We start from the raw sequence: 17,823 nt of genomic DNA on the forward strand, positions 1-17,823 counted from the left end.
GAAAAAAATATATTCAAAGAAACAACACTACCTTGAAATGATATACTGATCTCAACACTTAACCTGTATAAAATAATTACTTTTTTCAGAAATATTTTATATTGGCTGTAGTCTAGTCCATCTTTCTATGGGTTACCTTCAGGTTATTGTAGGATATTTTGAAATTGACTCTTTTGTTATATTTACGTTTGTGTGTGTGTGTGTGTTAATGGGGTGATTGGTGGCTAATCGGGTACGTGTATTCCTCTCTCAACTCAGTTTGAAGGGAGCGTGTCTGAATTTCGCGGCACACGTTATGCCCCCGGCTCAACCACGCCTCGCGACGCACGGTAAAGTTCGACGGCCATATTGACTGTCTACACCTCCTCTCTTGCCCGGCGGTGAAACTGGCTCAGTCGCTTCATACATCACAGTCCATACCAAGGCTGAGAAACAGCGGAGTGTCTAACGGTAAAAAAAAATCGATCTATTTTGGTCGCGTTGGATATATAAAGTAGACTACCCTGTGGGCCCAGGAGAGGCAGTTTACCATTTTCTGAACGCAGTCCATCTACTGAGGTGAGTTTTTACTGGGTGTATTTCTTCGCTGGTGGCTCCTAAACAGCTCAGAATGAAGAGGATTTGCCCTGTGCTCGACCGTGGCTGTTTGTCGTCGTTACGCAGGCTTGTTGCCTACCTACATATAGTCTACGTGCGCTCTATATGCATTGGTATTAATCCCATTTTTTTGTTGTTGTAATTGTGTAAATATTTGGTATCATGTTCCACGTTTTATTCAAGGAAATTACTGTGGTCCATCGACAATAGAACAACATTTTAAGCGCTAAACATTTCAAAAGTTATCTAATTAGATAAGCGCTTCATGACTAGTGTTGCACCCTTAGGCTACTGTGAATCAACATTAAGCTAATTGGAAACTTCATACACTTTAAAACGTTACATTTAATTAATTGTACTGGCATAGATAAGGAGTTAAGTGTTTATTTAGAAATATATACAATTTTAGAATTCATGAGATTCATAACATGCTCCCCATTGTGGCATAGTCGAAACAACGTTGTGCAACTTTGTTGCAAGTGATTATATGCAGCATTTGTAACAGCGGTTTCTTTTTGCACTCTTGCAAAAGACCAGGGTCCAGGGTCCTCAAAATAGCTTGCCAGTGGAGTGTTTTTCTTGGGCTTTAGATTTATTTTCGTGTTAGTAACTTAATTCAAATTTCACTTGTCTCCTCAAGCAGGGTTGCCAGGTTAAGCTAAAATGTCTAGCCCAATGACCATTCAAAACCGTCCCAAAAGGTCTGAACTAGACCATTTATGAATTTTTTCACATCAGAGGCGTTGCCATATTTACACAATAAACCCCTTTTCCAGAGTTATCGAGACCAATAAGAAGGAATATAATGGTAACTTGGGTTTAAAGCTAAATTTGGTTTTCAAAATTATAATTATTGCAAGCTATGACATGACATAACAAAGGAATTTGAATATGTGGCAAGAGAAGAGAATTCGCCCTTATTAACCTCACCAGATCATTTGCACAAGGGGGTATGGTATATGGCTAATATAGCACAGCTAAGGGCTGTTCTTATGCATGATGCAACGTGGAGTGCCTGGATACAGCTGTTAGTCGTGGTATAATGGCCATATATCACAAACCCCTGGGGTACCTTATTGCTATTATAAAATGGTGACCAACGTAATTAGAACAGTAAAAAGTTATGTTTAATCATACCCATGGTATATGGTCTGATATACCACATCTTTCAACCAGTCAGCATTCAGGGCTCGAACCAGGTTTATAATTGTAAATAAATCCCCTTTGCGCATGTGCATAACTGTAGATACATCTGACAGGAGAGTTGGACAGAGGATCTCAATCTCTGAGCAAGGAAAACTTGGTTAAACAAGGCCTACATCTCATTTCAGTTAGCCTAGACAAGATGTAGGTGTAACAGTATAGACTTTACGCTCTGCACACGTCAACAGTCACTCTCGAAGCATCGTTACCCATCGCTCCACAAAAGCAGCGGCCCTTGCAGAGCAAGGGGAACCACTACTTCAAGGTCTCAGAGCAAGGGACGTCACCGATTGAAACGCCACTAGCGCGCACCACCGCTAACTAGCTAGCCATTTCACATCGGCTACATAGGCATGATGAAAACGGAACAATTTAACAGCTTGCTTAGTTCAAATTAACTGACTAATTTATTCAACATGAATAACGGGGCGATTAAGAGGTAAGAAGTGTTTGTTTCCCAATAGCCTGCTGGAATAGGCTACTTGAGGATGGGGTCATTTCAATGACTGAAATAAATATTAATAATATGTATATGAACTGAATATGCTTGTCAACAGCCAGTGTTTAAATTTTAGAATTTGTTTTACCTGTAGCACAATCTGACTGCTATTACCGTCAATCTAATGCATTCTAACAATTGCGATAGAGCTTTGATAATTTCCAATTTAATTAACCAACATGTCCATTAATAATTGCATAATAACACAAGGCTACAACAACAATAAACTGAAGTTTCATTGCACAAATTGATTTGCAATGACTCCAGTGATATAGTCATTTCATATTTATTGTATCAAATGGTAGCCGACAATGGCACATACATTAATTGGCTACTTGATGACCGACAGAGGCAAATGTATCATTCCTCAGATTTAGCCTACTGTCAGTTTCATTGAGGACTTTCTCCATAAAAAGAGCCACATGAGGAAGTTCCATAACCTCCATTTCAAAATTCCCCAATATCCAAGAGCTAAGCATGCATAAGCACTTCGCTTGATACCGTTTTCTTTCAGCATTAAACATTAGACTGCACTTTAAACCAACTACGGCCGACTTCATCTAGTGTGCCCAAAGTATTTTTCCAGTGCTTTGTCTCCATTATTTCTTGATGTGCATCCGTTTTAGCATATTAATGTTTTATGTTTAAAGAGTTGGAAATTGTCATTATGGAGACACCAATCTAAATAACCTACATACAACTGGCAGTGGCTGTTCTAGCTTGTATGGCTCCCTGGGTGAACCCCCCCCTTCAAATTCTGAACTAACTGTAATTTTTATTCATTCAAATTCTGAACTAACTCATTTTTATTCAGACATTTGGAACAACACAAATAATCATAACATTTAAAACTATATAAAAATATATACAAAAATAAGACTCATAAATATCAAAAAGAAGTAGCAAAGACAAATAGAAACAAATTGTAGTAATAAATGATTACACTATTACCCTATTGCTAACAAAAACCACACAAATAAAACTAAATTGCACAAATCTTATCACACAAATAAAATAACACACTTATAAAGAAGAGAACCTGATTATTACACTACTGCACTTCAAACAAGAAACACACAAACTATATTGCACAACTTATTGCTTTAGTACTGTACAAAGTTAGAGGTGTGCTATTTGATAGATTCTCCCCCTACCTCGGGCTTCCAGTTGGGAGACCTGAGGTCAACCTACCCCTGCCCCCTCCCCAGCTCGTACTTCTGAGTGGCAGACCTTCCCAGCGAGCCCACTCCGACAAGGTTAATTGGCCCGCATTCCCAAACAGTGACATGATATCAAAGGAGCGATAGAAAACCGACCACGCAAAAGTCACCTTTCGGAATATATATATTTGAGTTTTTTTTGTGTGGGCGCCCCATGCCGCTCGTGTGAAGATGCCGCCCTGGGCGGCTGCCCATTTCGCCTATGTCTAAATCCGCCACTGTCAACTGGTAATAAGTTGTCACAACATGCATGCGTGCTGCTCTCTCTCACACACACACACACACACACACACACACTTCCGGCCTGACCCACCACTCACTCATCAATAGCCTGCCTCAATGCCTCAGCAGCAGGTCACAGTGAAATCTATATTTAAGAGGAATGCCATGACGGCCACGGTGCAACTTAGAAGTAGCCCAAAAACCTGCAACAATTATATTTTCACCTGCAAAATCGTTTTTAAATGAGCCTAATTTAGCAGGAAAACAGCGAACATGGCAACACTGTTCTCAGGGCACCAAATACTTCAGATCCTACAAACTACAATATGGGGTACAATGCATTTGGGCAGGTTGTGTTCTCCTGGCATCTGCGAAACCCAGTTTAGTCTGTTGGACCGCCAGATGGTGAAGCATGATTCATCACTCCAGAGAACGCGTTTCCACTTCTCCGGAGTCCAATGGCGGCAAGCTTTACACCACTCCAGACAACACTTGGCATTGCGTACTGTGATCTTAGTCTTGTGTGCGGCTGCTCGGCCATGGAAACCCATTTCATGAAGCTCCAGATAACAGTCAGTTCTTGTGCTGACGTTGCTTCCAGAGGCAGTTTGGAACTCGGTAGTGAGTGTTGCAACCGAAGACAGACGATTTTTACCTGCTACGCACTTCAGCACTTGGCAGTCTTGCTCTGTGAGCATGTGTGGCCCATGACTTCGCGGCTGAGCTGTTTCCACTTCACAATAGTTGACCAGGGCTGATATTTGACAAACTGACTTGTTGGAAAGGTGACATCCTACAGTTTTTTAAAGTTTTTTTATTTCACCTTTATTTAACCAGGTAGGCTAGTTGAGAACAAGTTCTCATTTGCAACTGCGACCTGGCCAAGATAAAGCATAGCAGTGTGAGCAGACAACACAGAGTTACACATGGAGTAAACAATTAACAAGTCAATAACACAATAGGAAGAAAAAAAAGGGGAGTCTATATACATTGTGTGCAAAAGGCATGAGGTAGGCGAATAATTACAATTTTGCAGATTAACACTGGAGTGATAAATGATCAGATGGTCATGTACAGGTAGAGATATTGCTGTGCAAAAGAGCAGAAAAGTTAATAAATAAAAACCGTATGGGGATGAGGTAGGTGAAAATGGGTGGGCTATTTACCAATAGACTATGTACAGCTGCAGCGATCGGTTAGCTGCTCAGATAGCAGATGTTTGAAGTTGGTGAGGGAGATAAAAGTCTCCAACTTCAGCGATTTTTGCAATTCGTTCCAGTCACAGGCAGCAGAGAACAGGAACGAAAGGCGGCCAAATGAGGTGTTGGCTTTAGGGATGATCAGTGAGATACACCTGCTGGAGCGCGTGCTACGGATGGGTATTGCCATCGTGACCAGTGAGCTGTTGGCCGAGGTTGGAGTAGCCAGGCGGAAGGCATGGCCAGCCGTTGAGAAATGCTTGTTGAAGTTTTCGATAATCATGGATTTATCGGTGGTGACCGTGTTATCTAACCTCAGTGCAGTGGGCAGCTGGGAGGAGGTGCTCTTGTTCTCCATGGACTTCACAGTGTCCCAAAACTTTTTGGAGTTGGAGCTACAGGATGCAAACTTCTGCCTGAAGAAGCTGGCCTTAGCTTTCCTGACTGACTGCGTGTATTGGTTCCTGACTTCCCTGAACAGTTGCATATCGCGGGGACTGTTCGATGCTATTGCAGTCCGCCACAGGATGTTTTTGTGCTGGTCGAGGGCAGTCAGGTCTGGAGTGAACCAAGGGCTATATCTGTTCTTAGTTCTGCATTTTTTGAACGGAGCATGCTTATCTAAAATGGTGAGGAAGTTACTTTTAAAGAATGACCAGGCATCCTCAACTGACGGGATGAGGTCAATGTCCTTCCAGGATACCCGGGCCAGGTCGATTAGAAAGGCCTGCTCACAGAAGTGTTTTAGGGAGCGTTTGACAGTGATGAGGGGTGGTCGTTTGACTGCGGCTCCGTAGCGGATACAGGCAATGAGGCAGTGATCGCTGAGATCCTGGTTGAAGACAGCGGAGGTGTATTTGGAGGGCCATTTGGTCAGGATGACGTCTATGAGGGTGCCCTTGTTTACAGATTTAGGGTTGTACCTGGTGGGTTCCTTGATGATTTGTGTGAGATTGAGGGCATCTAGCTTAGATTGTAGGACTGCCGGGGTGTTAAGCATATCCCAGTTTAGGTCACCTAACAGAACAAACTCTGAAGCTAGATGGGGGGCAATCAATTCACAAATGGTGTCCAGGGCACAGCTGGGTGCTGAGGGGGGTCGGTAGCAGGCGGCAACAGTGAGAGACTTATTTCTGGAGAGAGTAATTTTCAAGATTAGTAGTTCGAACTGTTTGGGTATGGACCTGGAAAGTATGACATTACTTTGCAGGCTATCTCTGCAGTAGACTGCAACTCCTCCCCCTTTGGCAGTTCTATCTTGACGGAAGATGTTATAGTTGGGTATGGAAATCTCAGAATTTTTGGTGGCCTTCCTGAGCCAGGATTCAGACACGGCAAGGACATCAGGGTTAGCAGAGTGTGCTAAAGCAGTGAGTAAAACAAAGAAGGCTTCTGAGAAGAGAAGGCTTCTGATGATGTTGACATGCATGAAACCAAGGCTTTTTCGATCACAGAAGTCAACATATGAGGGTGCCTGGGGACATGCAGGGCCTGGGTTTACCTCCACATCACCCGCAGAACAGAGGAGGAGTAGTATGAGGGTGCGGCTAAAGGCTATCAAAACTGGTTGCCTAGAGCGTTGGGGACAGAGAATGAAAGGAGCAGATTTCTGGGCATGGTAGAATATATTCAGGGCATAATGCGCAGACAGGGGTATGATGGGCCACATTGAAAGTAACTGAGCTCTTCAGTAAGGCCATTCTACTGCCAATGTTTGTCTGGCGATTGTATGGCTGTGTGCTTGATTTTTATACACCTGTCAGCAACGGGTGTGGCGGAAATATCCGGATCCACTAATTTGAAGGGGTGTCCACATACTTTTGTGGACACCCCTTCACTATAGTGTACCTTAAGTGAAAATGAAAGTCACTCAGTAAAATACTACTTGAATATATTTAAGTATCAAAAGTAAAAGTATAAATTATTTCAGATTCCTTATGTTAAGCAAACCAGACAGCTTTTTAAAATGTATGGATAGCCAGAGGCACACTCCTAAACTCAAGACATAAACACAAATACATTGTTTGTAAATTGAGTCCATCAGATCAGGAGCAGTAGGGATGACCAGAGATGTTCTCTTGATAAGTGTGTGAATTGGACAATTTTCCTGTCCTGCTAAGCGTTCAAAATGTAACAGGCATTGTCAAAAAAAGTTGCCAAAAATATAAAAAGTATAAAGTACAGATACCCCCAAAAAGACTTAAGTAGTACTTTAATGTGTTTTTACTTTACTTTTTTACTCTCTCTTTATGTAGTGTTGTGTCTCTTGTTGTGATGTGTGTTTTGTCCTATATTTATATTGTATTTATTTAAAAAAATATTTGAATCCCAGGCCCCTGTCCTCGCAGGAGGCTTTTTGCCTTTTGGTAGGCCGTCATCGTAAATAAGAATTTGTTCTTAATTGACTTTCCAAGTTTAAATAAATGAAAATAAAATACTTTACCCCACTGCTATTGAGGAGGGGTTAAGGTCCCTTCTGGACAGGGCCTAACTATAAAAGTAATATATTACCCCCAATACTGGTCCGAAGTGATTCTGTTGCAATTTGTCTATTTTTCCACATTAAAAGTTAGAGATGGAACTCTGTGTTTATTGTTTTGGTATAACTGGCATCATTGCTTAAATGGCAAATGTGAGAGTACAGACATGCTACTGTAAATATAAACATTTCTGAGAATATGGCAACCATGTTCTGGGTATGTTTCTATCAGAAGCAACACTACTACCTCGGACCATGATTCTATCAGAAGCAACACTACTACCTCGGACCTAATGACATTAACATACACTGCTCAAAAAAATAAAGGGAACACTGAAATAACACATCCTAGATCTGAATGAAATATTCTTATTAAATACTTTTTTCTTTACATAGTTGAATGTGCTGACAACAAAATCACAAAAAAATTATCAATGGAAATCAAATTTATCAACCTATGGAGGTCTGGATTTGGAGTCACACTCAAAAATAAAATGGAAAACCACACTACAGGCTGATATAACTTTGATGTAATGTCCTTTAAAACAAGTCAAAATGAGGCTCAGTAGTGTGTGTGGCCTCCACGTGCCTGTATGACCTCCCTACAACACCTGGACATGCTCCTGATGAGGTGGTGGATGGTCTCCTAAGGGATCTCCTCCCAGACCTGGACTAAAGCATCCGCCAACTCCTGGACAGTCTGTGGTGCAACGTGGCGTTGGTGGATGGAGCGATACATGATGTCCCAGATGTGCTCAATTGAATTCAGGTCTGGGGAACGGGCGGGCCAGTCCATAGCATCAATGCCTTCCTCTTGCAGGAACTGCTGACACACTCCAGCCACATGAGGTCTAGCATTGTCTTGCATTAGGAGGAACCCAGGGCCAACCGCACCAGCATATGGTCTCACAAGGGGTCTGAAGAGCTCATCTCGGTACCTAATGGCAGTCAGGTTACATGGATGGCTGTGCGGCCTCCCAAAGAAATGCCACCCCACACCATGACTGACCCACCTCCAAACCGGTCATGCTGGAGGATGTTGCAGGCAGCAGAATGTTCTCCACGGTGTCTCCAGACTCTGTCACATGTGCTCAGTGTGAACCTGCTTTCATCTGTGAAGAGCACAGGGCGCCAGTGGCAAATTTGCCAATCTTGGTGTTCTCTGACAAATGCCAAACGTCCTGCACGGTGTTGGGCTGTAAGCACAACCCCCACCTGTGGACGTCGGGCCCTCATACCACCCCCATGGAGTCTGTTTCTGACCATTTGAGCAGACACATGCACATTTGTGGCCTGCTGGAGGTCATTTTGCAGGGCTCTGGCAGTGCTCCTCCTTGCACAAAGGGGGAGGTAGCGATCCTGCTGCTGGGTTGTTGCCCTCCTACAGCCTCCTCCACATCTCCTGATGTACTGGCCTGTCTCCTGGTAGCGCCTCCATGCTCTGGACACTACGCTGACAGACACAGCAAACCTTCTTGCCACAGCTCGCATTGATGTGCCATCCTGGATGAGCTGCACTACCTGAGCCACTTGTGTGGGTTGTAGACTCCGTCTCATGCTACCACTAGAGTGAAAGCACCGCCAGCATTCAAAAGTGACCAAAACATCAGCCAGGAAGCATAGGAACTGAGAAGTGGTCTGTGGTCACCACCTGCAGAACCACTCCTTTAGTGGGGTTGTCCAATTTGTAAGTCGCTCTGGATAAGAGCGTCTGCTAAATGACTTAAATGTAAATGTAAATGTCTTGCTAATTGCCTATTTCCACCTGTTGTCTATTCCATTTGCACAACAGCATGTGAAATTGATTGTCAATCAGTGTTGCTTCCTAAGTGGACAGTTTGATTTCACAGAAGTGTGATTGAATTGGAGTTACATTGTGTTGTTTAAGTGTTCGCTTTATTTTTTTGAGCAGTGTATATTGCTAAGAATGTGAGCGTAGGGGGATTCCCCAAGTGGGTCGCAAACCCAGGCCACTAGCACCAATGACAAACACCTTAACCACTGTCCCAGTAAGGGATATCTCTAGGGCATGTGCTAATTGGGCCAGTACAGTTATGCCTTGTCCAGAAGAAACCGTAAACCCTCCTCCCTAGGCAATTGTGTAGATCTGAAACAACTTGATAGGGGTAAGCAATAGCGTGAAGGCACTTGAATGTCAGCTCTGTTAAAGGTACACTTAAGAAAAACTATTATTGATCATAGTGTTCACTTTAACCATATCTAGTTACTTTAACCATATCTGCATGTACATACTACCTCAATCAGCCTGACTAACCAGTCTGTATGTAGCCTCGCTACTTTTATAGCCTCGCTACTGTATATAGCCTGTCTTTTTACTGTTTTATTTCTTTACTTATTGTTTATCTAATACCCTTTTGCACTATTGGTTAGAGCCTGTAAGTAAGCATTTTCACTGTAAGGTCTACACCTTTTGTATGACACGTGACAAATAAACTTTGATTTGATTCAGGAGTATCCTTAAAACAGGTTAATATGCCCCATCAACATTAGATAACTAAGCCCTTACATCAATGACGAGAAAATATTCAAATGAACTTAATGATAACTGACATGGTGGCATAGCAGCAAGATGTGAACCAAGAGGACATGTTGAATACTGTGTAAATGAACATGCACAATGTAATAATGTATGTCAAAGTGTGTTAAATATATAAGTTGAAAACACTGTTATGTGAGTATCCTTGCCAACAGACAAAAATAGCTGTGAATGGAGCAGTGGTTAGCCAATCAGCGTCTTTCTTGATGGGCTTGGCAAAAGTAACAAGGTTTGATGTGTAATATATTTTGGGGGGGTGAACTTTTCTTTGGAACCATCAGGCGAGGTTATGACAGAGATCGTACACAGTGTCACTCTTGTGAGCCTTTCACCCAAATCTCTGGAAATTGTAATGCCCCCATAAGGAGAGCCTAGTACAGTTTCTGGTTGTAGTGGGTTCTACATCTCCTTTGTTTGTATACACTCTGTAGTATCACTCACACCGCAACTAGAGATGTGGCCATCAGATCTGTAAACACACACGCACACCCCGCAAACCCATTGGCCCATGTGTTCAGCAGGCCTTCTCCACTCGCTTGTACCACTGCAGTGAAAGTATGAAATGAGGGGAACAAGGGAATGGAGAGGAGGGAAACAGGATTCGTGAGGAGTACACTGACAGGGTGTGGAAAAGGCTTGTCACTTAGATGCCTGTAACTAGTTTTATGAGAGCTATAAGCCATGTCCTGTTAAAAGCTACTGCGTCAGAGAGAGCGAAAGAAAAATACAAAGGGAGCGAGATGAAAGAGTAATGTGTGTGGAGAGCAGAGCCTGTTACTTTCTGCATGAATGGTGACCTGGAAGCTGTATCCGTTTGAGAGTGACGCTCAGGATTTGGTGAATGGAAGGGTCAGGTAACACACACACACACACTGCAGACCGGATTATAGCTTTTCTCTGCCTGAAAGTGAAAGTATTTGGCACCGAATGCTAATTAATGACCTCACAAAGTCGCAGGTTAAGGCTGCTCTGAGGTGGGTGGGGAAATCCTAGGTCATCTTTCTCCCAAAGACCCACCGGAGGTCCTTTATAGAGACTAATATAGCTAGAATATATAGAAACCAGTCCTGCTCTAGGGATGAAATCTAAGCACCTGTGTCACGTTGAGGACGGTAATAGATATGATTGCTTCCTCTACATGTTAGAGAGGCATGTCTGGCCTGATATATTTCTATCTCAGCGTACCACAACGTTGTGCCCTACTAAACGCAGGGAGTCCAGGGACTTGACTACACCCTATAATTTGAGGGAGATAAAAGGGAGATTAAAAAGTAGAGGAATAGCATGAAATGTCTATTTGGACTCGATACCTTATCTAAAATAGTTCATGTGTCCTTCAAAAGGGTAATTATTACTCTGAAGTTAAATAAAGGTTATTCTTTCTTCCTTCGTGCTCAATTAGGGAGAAAGTTTAAGTTAGGAAGCAATGTGGAGCTTCTGCCCCTTCTTCCTCCATCATTCTCTAGTGATTCTGTCCACTCTTTTATCTCCTCTGTACCAGGTAAGTGGGGCAGGCTCAGCTTGGGTTCTCTACCTCCCCTATCACACTGCAGTATATCTGTTCCCCCAGTCTCTGCTAGGGAGAGAGAGAGGTAAAGGTAGAGTCAGATTACCGTTCCTCAGTAAGCCTGCTCCTCATTTCCTGCTTAGTTCTGCAGCCCTGCCTGCCTGGCTGGCTGCTATCACATCTCTCTGGGCTGACTTTCATTACTTCATTAGCAGAGCCTATTTCTGGCCTTTGCCATCTCAGGGCTCTGTCACCACAGGGACTACTTCAAGGCCGAGCCCTCCCCCTCCCTCCCGCCATGTACGTTCCCCCCCATTTTCTCTTTTCACTTTTTGGAGTTGTTGTTCAGGAGCCAGCATATGTTTCCAGTTGGGAAGTGTAGTAACCACTACAACTGCCTCAATACAAAATAAGTTGAAATGTGATGTCACAACTTTTAGAGCTGTTTACGTGTTGCTGTGCGTTTTGTTGCCAACCTCACTTTGCTACCTGACAACTTTACGGTTTTTACTTTTTATTACCGTTTATATTTTTAGTTTTTCCCTCACTCAACTTTTTTTTTCATTCAACTTTTTCACTCCGGACGATTTATCAGGGCGTGGTTCGTCAGGACCTCCAACAACCGAAGCTAAGTAGTAACATTAACATGATGCCTTCTAATTGCAGTCGCTGTACTCATAATATACAGGAGAACGATCACCTTACGGCGAGGATAGCTGTGCTGCAAGCCCAGCTTCAGACGCAATCGTTAGGCAAGGGAAATTTCAGTGTAGGAAAGGATGAAACGGCGTCTGTGCCACCAGTAAGTACAGATTGTAACGTTAGTATAAATCCCCTTGCACGGTCCCCGCAGCTGGACAACGTTCTCATGGCTTGTGGAGGGAAATGCTGTAGGAATGCTCAACCGGTGTCGCTCATTCATCCGACAAACTTTCAACCGGTTTTCCCCATTAAGCAGCGAGTCTGAGTCTGAGGCCGAGCCTTCTCTGTGTATGTGACAAATAAAATTTGATTTGATTTTTCTCTGGTCTCTACTCCTCCCGTTACAGGGTCTGAGACGCCGAAGCTTCCCACCATTAGCTCTGACAAATTGAAAACCCTAGTCATATGCGGCTCTATTACCCGCAGTATTAGACTTAAAATGAATCATCTAGCGATCATACGCTGTTTACCAGGGGGCAGGGCTACCGACGTTAAGGCTAATCTGACGATGGTGCTGGCTAAGGCTAAAACTGGCGAGTGTAGAGAGTATAGGGATATTGTTATCCACGTCGGCACCAACGATGTTAGGATGAAACAGTCAGAGGTCACCAAGCACAACAGCTTCAGCGTGTAAATCAGCTCGAAAGATGTTGGCATCGAGTAATTGTCTCTGGCCCCCTCCCAGTTAGGGGGAGTGATGAGCTCTACAGCAGAATCTCACAACTCAATCGCTGGTTGAAAACTGATTTCTGCCCCTCCCAAAAGATAGAATTTTCAGATAATTTGGACTCACGCACAAACAGGACCAAGCCTGGCCTGCTGAGGAGTGACGGACTCCATCCGAGCTGGAGGGGTGCTCTCATTTTATCTACCAACAAACAGGGCTCTAACTCATCTAGCTCTACAATGAAATAGGGTGCAGGCCAGGCAGCAGGCTGTTAGCCAGCCTGCCAGCTTAGTGGAGTCTGCCACTAGCAGAGTGAGTGTAGTCAGCTCAGCTATCCCCATTGAGACTATGTCTGTGCCTCAATTTAGGTTGGGCAAAACTAAACATGGCAGTGTTTGCTCTAGCAATCTCACTGGAATAAAGACCTCCTCCATTCCTGTCATTATTGAAAGAGATCGTGATACCTCACCTCAAAATAGGGCTACTTAATGTTAGATCCCTCACTTCAAAGGCAGTTATAGTCAATGAACTAATCACTGATCATAATCTTGATGTGATTGGCCTGACTGAAACATGGCTTAAGCCTGATGAATTTACTGTGTTAAATGAGGCCTTACCTCCTGGTTACACTAGTGACCATATCCCGCAAAGGCGGAGGTGTTGCTAACATTTACGATAGCACATTTCAATCAATATCAATAATCAATTCGTCTTTTGAGCTTCTAGTCATGAAATCTATGCAGCCTACTGAATCACTTTTTTTTATAGCTACTGTTTACAGGCCTCCTGGGCCATATACAGCATTCCTCACTGAGTTCCCTGAATTCCTATTGGACCTTGTAGTCATAGCAGATAATATTCAAAGTTTTGGTGAATTTAATATTCACATGGAAAAGTCCACAGACCCACTCCAAAAGGCTTTCGGAGCCATCATCGACTCAGTGGGTTTTTGTCCAACATGTCTCTGGACCTACTCACTGTCCCAGTCATTCTCTGAACCTGGTTTTGTCCCATGGAATAAATGTTGTGGCTCTTAATGTTTTTCCTCATAATCCTGGACTATCGGACCACCATTTTATTAAGTTTGCAATCGCAACAGATAATCTGACCCCAACTAAGGAGCATCAAAAGTCGTGCTATAACTTCTCAGACAACACAAAGATTCCTTGATGCCCTTCCAGACTCCCTCTGCCTACCCAAGGACGTCAGAGGACAAAATTAACCACCTAACTGTGGAACTCAATTTAACCTTGCGCAATACCCTAGATGCAGTTGCACCCCTAAAAACTAAAAACATTTGTCATAAGAAACTAGCTCCCTGGTATACAGAAAATACCCGAGCTCTGAAGCAAGCTTCCAGAAAATTGGAACGGAAATGGTGCCACACCAAACTGGAAGTCTTCCGACTAGTTTAGAAAGACAGTACCGTGCAGTATCGAAGAGCCCTCACTGCTGTTCGATCATCCTATTTTTCCAATTTAATTGAGGAAAATAAGAACAATCCAAAATGTATTTTTGATACTGTCGCAAAGCTAACTAAAAAGCAGCATTCCCCAAGAGAGGATGGCTTTCACTTCAGTTGGAATAAATTCATGAACTTCTTTGAGGAAAAGATCATGATCATTTGAAAGCAAATTACGGACTCTCTTTGCATATTCATCCAAAGCTCAGTTGTCCTGAGTCTGTACAACTCTGCCAGGACCTAGGATCAAGAGAGACACTCAAGTGTTTTAGTACTATATCTCTTGACACAATGATGAAAATAATCATGGCCTCTTAAACCTTCAAGCTGCATACTGGACCCTATTCCAACTAAACTACTGAAAGAGCTGCTTCCTGTGCTTGGCCCTCCTATGTAGAACATAATAAACAGCGCTCTCCACCGGATGTGTACCAAACTCACTAAAAGTGGCAGTAATAAAGCCTCTTGAAAAAGCCAAACCTTGACCCAGAAAATATTTAAAAAATATTGGCCTAGATCTCTCAACATAATGTTAAATTTCACTGCTATGCAGATAACAAACAGCTGTACATTTCAATGAAACATGGTGAAGCCCCAAAATTGCCCTCGCTAGAAGCCTGTGTTTCAGACATAAGGAAGTGGATGGCTGCAAACTTTCTACTTTAATTTAGTATTTTTTTATTTTATTTATTTCACCTTTATGTAACCAGGTAGGCAAGTTGAGAACAAGTTCTCATTTACAATTGCGACCATGCCAAGATAAAGCAAAGCAGTTCGACACATTCAACGATACAGAGTTACACATGGAGTAAAAAAATAGTCAACAATACAGTATAAACAAGTCTATATACGATGTGAGCAAATGAGGTGAGATAAGGGAGGTAAAGGCAAAAAAGACCAGGGTGGCAAAGTAAATACAATATAGCAAGTAAAACACTGGAATGGTAGATTTGCAGTGGAAGAATGTGCAAAGTAGAAATAAAAATAATGGGGTGCAAAGGAGCAAAATAAATAAATAAATAAAATAAATACTGTAGGGAAAGAGGTAGTCGTTTGGGCTAAATTATAGGTGGGCTATGTACAGGTGCAGTAATCTGTGAGCTGCTCTGACAGCTGGTACTTAAAGCTGGTGAGGGAGATGTGTTTCCAGTTTCAGAGATTTTTGTAGTTCGTTCCAGTCATTGGCAGCAGAGAACTGGAAGGAGAGGCGGCCAAAGAAAGAATTTGTTTTGGGGGTGACCAGAGAGATATACCTGCTGGAGTGCATGCTACAGGTGGGTGATGCTATGGTGACCAGCGAGCTGAGATAAGGGGGGGACTTTAGCTAGCAGGGTCTTGTAGATGACATGGAGCCAGTGGGTTTGGCGACGAGTATGAAGCGAGGGCCTGCCAACGAGAGCGTACAGGTCGCAATGGTGGGTAGTATATGGGGCTTTGGTGACAAAACGGTTTGCGCTGTGATTGACTGCATCCAATTAGTTGAGTAGGGTATTGGAGGCTATTTTGTAAATGACATCGCCGAAGTCGAGGATTGGTAGGATAGTCAGTTTTACAAGGGTATGTTTGGCAGCATGAGTGAAGGATGCTCTGTTGTGAAATAGGATGCCAATTCTAGATTTAACTTTGGATTGGAGATGTTTGCTGTGGGTCTGGAAGGAGAGTTTACAGTCTAACCAGACACCTAGGCATTTGTAGTTGTCCACGTATTCTAAGTTTGAGCCGTCCAGAGTAGTGATGTTGGACAGGCGGGCAGCTGCAGGCAGCGATCGGTTGAAGAGCATGCATTTAGTTTTACTTGCATTTAAGAGCAATTGGAGGCCACGGAAGGAGAGTTGTAATGGCATTGAAGCTTGCCTGGAGGGTTGTTAACAGTGTCCAAAGAAGGGCAAGAAGAATACAGAATGGTGTTGTCTGCGTAGAGGTGGATCAAAGACTCACCAGCAGCAAGAGCGACATCATTGATGTATACAGAGAAGAGAGTCGGTCCAAGAATTGAACCCTGTGGCACCCCCATAGAGACTGCCAGAGGTCCGGACAGCAGACCCTCCGATTTGACACACTGAACTCTATCAGAGAAGTAGTTGGTGAACCAGGCGAGGCAATCATTTGAGAAACCAAGGCTGTCGAGTCTGCCGATGAGGATGTGGTGATTGACAGAGTCAAAAGCCTTGGCCAGATCAATGAATACGGCTGCACAGTAATGTTTCTTATCGATGGCGGTTAAGATATCGTTTAGGACCTTAAGTGTGGCTGAGGTGCACCCATGACCAGCTCTGAAACCAGATTGCATAGCAGAGAAGGTATGGTGAGATATGAAATGGTCAGTAATCTGTTTGTTGACTTGGCTTTGGAAGACCTTAGAAAGGCCGGGTAGGATAGATATAGGTCTGTAGCAGTTTGGGTCAAGAGTGTCTCCCCCTTTGAAGAGGGGGATGACCGCAGCTGCTTTCCAATCTTTGGGAATCTCAGATGACACGAAAGAGGTTGAACAGGTTAGTAATAGGGGTGGCAACAATTGTGGCAGATAATTTTAGAAAGAAAGGGCCCAGATTGTCTAGCCCGGCTGATTTGTAGGGGTCCAAATTTTGCAGCTCTTTCAGAACATCAACTGAATGGATTTGGGAGAAGGAGAAATGGGGAAGGCTTGGGCGAGTTGCTGTGGGGGGTGCAGTGCTGTTGACCGGGGTAGGGGTAGCCAGGTGGAAAGCATGGCCAGCCATAGAAAAATGCTTATTGAAATGTTCAATTATAGTGGATTTATCAGTGCTGACAGTGTTTCCTATCTTCAGTGCAGTGGGCAGCTGGGAGGTGGTGTTCTTATTCTCCATGGACTTAACAGTGTCCCAGGACTTTGAGTTAGTGTTGCAGGAAACAAATTTCTGCTTTAAAAAGCTAGCCTTGGCGTTTCTAACTGCCTGTGTTTAATGGTTTCTAGCTTCCTTGAACAGCTGCATATCACGGGGGCTGTTCGATGCTAATGCAGAACACCATCAGATGTTTTTGTTGGTTAAGGGCAGTCAGGTCTGGGGAGAACCAAGGGCTCTCTGTTCCTGGTTCTAAATTTCTTGAATGGGGCATGCTTATTTAAGATGGTTAGGAAGGCATTTAAAAAAATATAATCTATCAGGCATCTCGTAGTTCTATCTTGTCTGAAAATGTTGTAGTTTGGGATGAAAATTTCAGAATTTTTGGTGGTCTTCCTAAGCCAGGATTCAGACACAGCTAGAACATCCGGGTTGGCAGAGTGTGCTAAAGCAGTGAATAGAACAAACTTAGGGAGGAGGCTTCTAATGTTAACATGCATGAAACCAAGGCTATTACGGTTACAGAAGTCATCAAAAGAGAGCGCCTGGGGAATAGGAGTGGAGCTAGGCACTGCAGGGCCTGGATTCACCTCTACATCGCCAGAGGAACAGAGGAGGAGTAGGATAAGGGTACGGCTAAAAGCAATAAGAATTGGTTGTCTAGAACGTCTGGAACAGAGAGTAAAAGGAGGTTTCTGGGGGCGA

The 17,823-nt window shown here is 43.3% G+C and overlaps 1 protein-coding gene across 2 annotated transcripts in view; it reads left to right on the plus strand.

Moving 5' to 3' along the window:
- The first annotated feature begins 307 nt into the window (after positions 1–307).
- LOC115112370 (radixin) overlaps positions 308–17,823 on the plus strand; it is a 65,829-nt gene continuing 48,313 nt past the window's right edge. For both annotated transcript variants that reach the window (XM_065014569.1, XM_029639393.2), the window contains exon 1: positions 308–558. The gene's annotated coding sequence lies outside the window, so the exon portion shown is untranslated. The remainder of the gene's footprint in view (positions 559–17,823) is intronic.

This window comes from Oncorhynchus nerka, linkage group LG3, assembly GCF_034236695.1.
Source record: "Oncorhynchus nerka isolate Pitt River linkage group LG3, Oner_Uvic_2.0, whole genome shotgun sequence".
NCBI lineage: Eukaryota > Metazoa > Chordata > Actinopteri > Salmoniformes > Salmonidae > Oncorhynchus > Oncorhynchus nerka.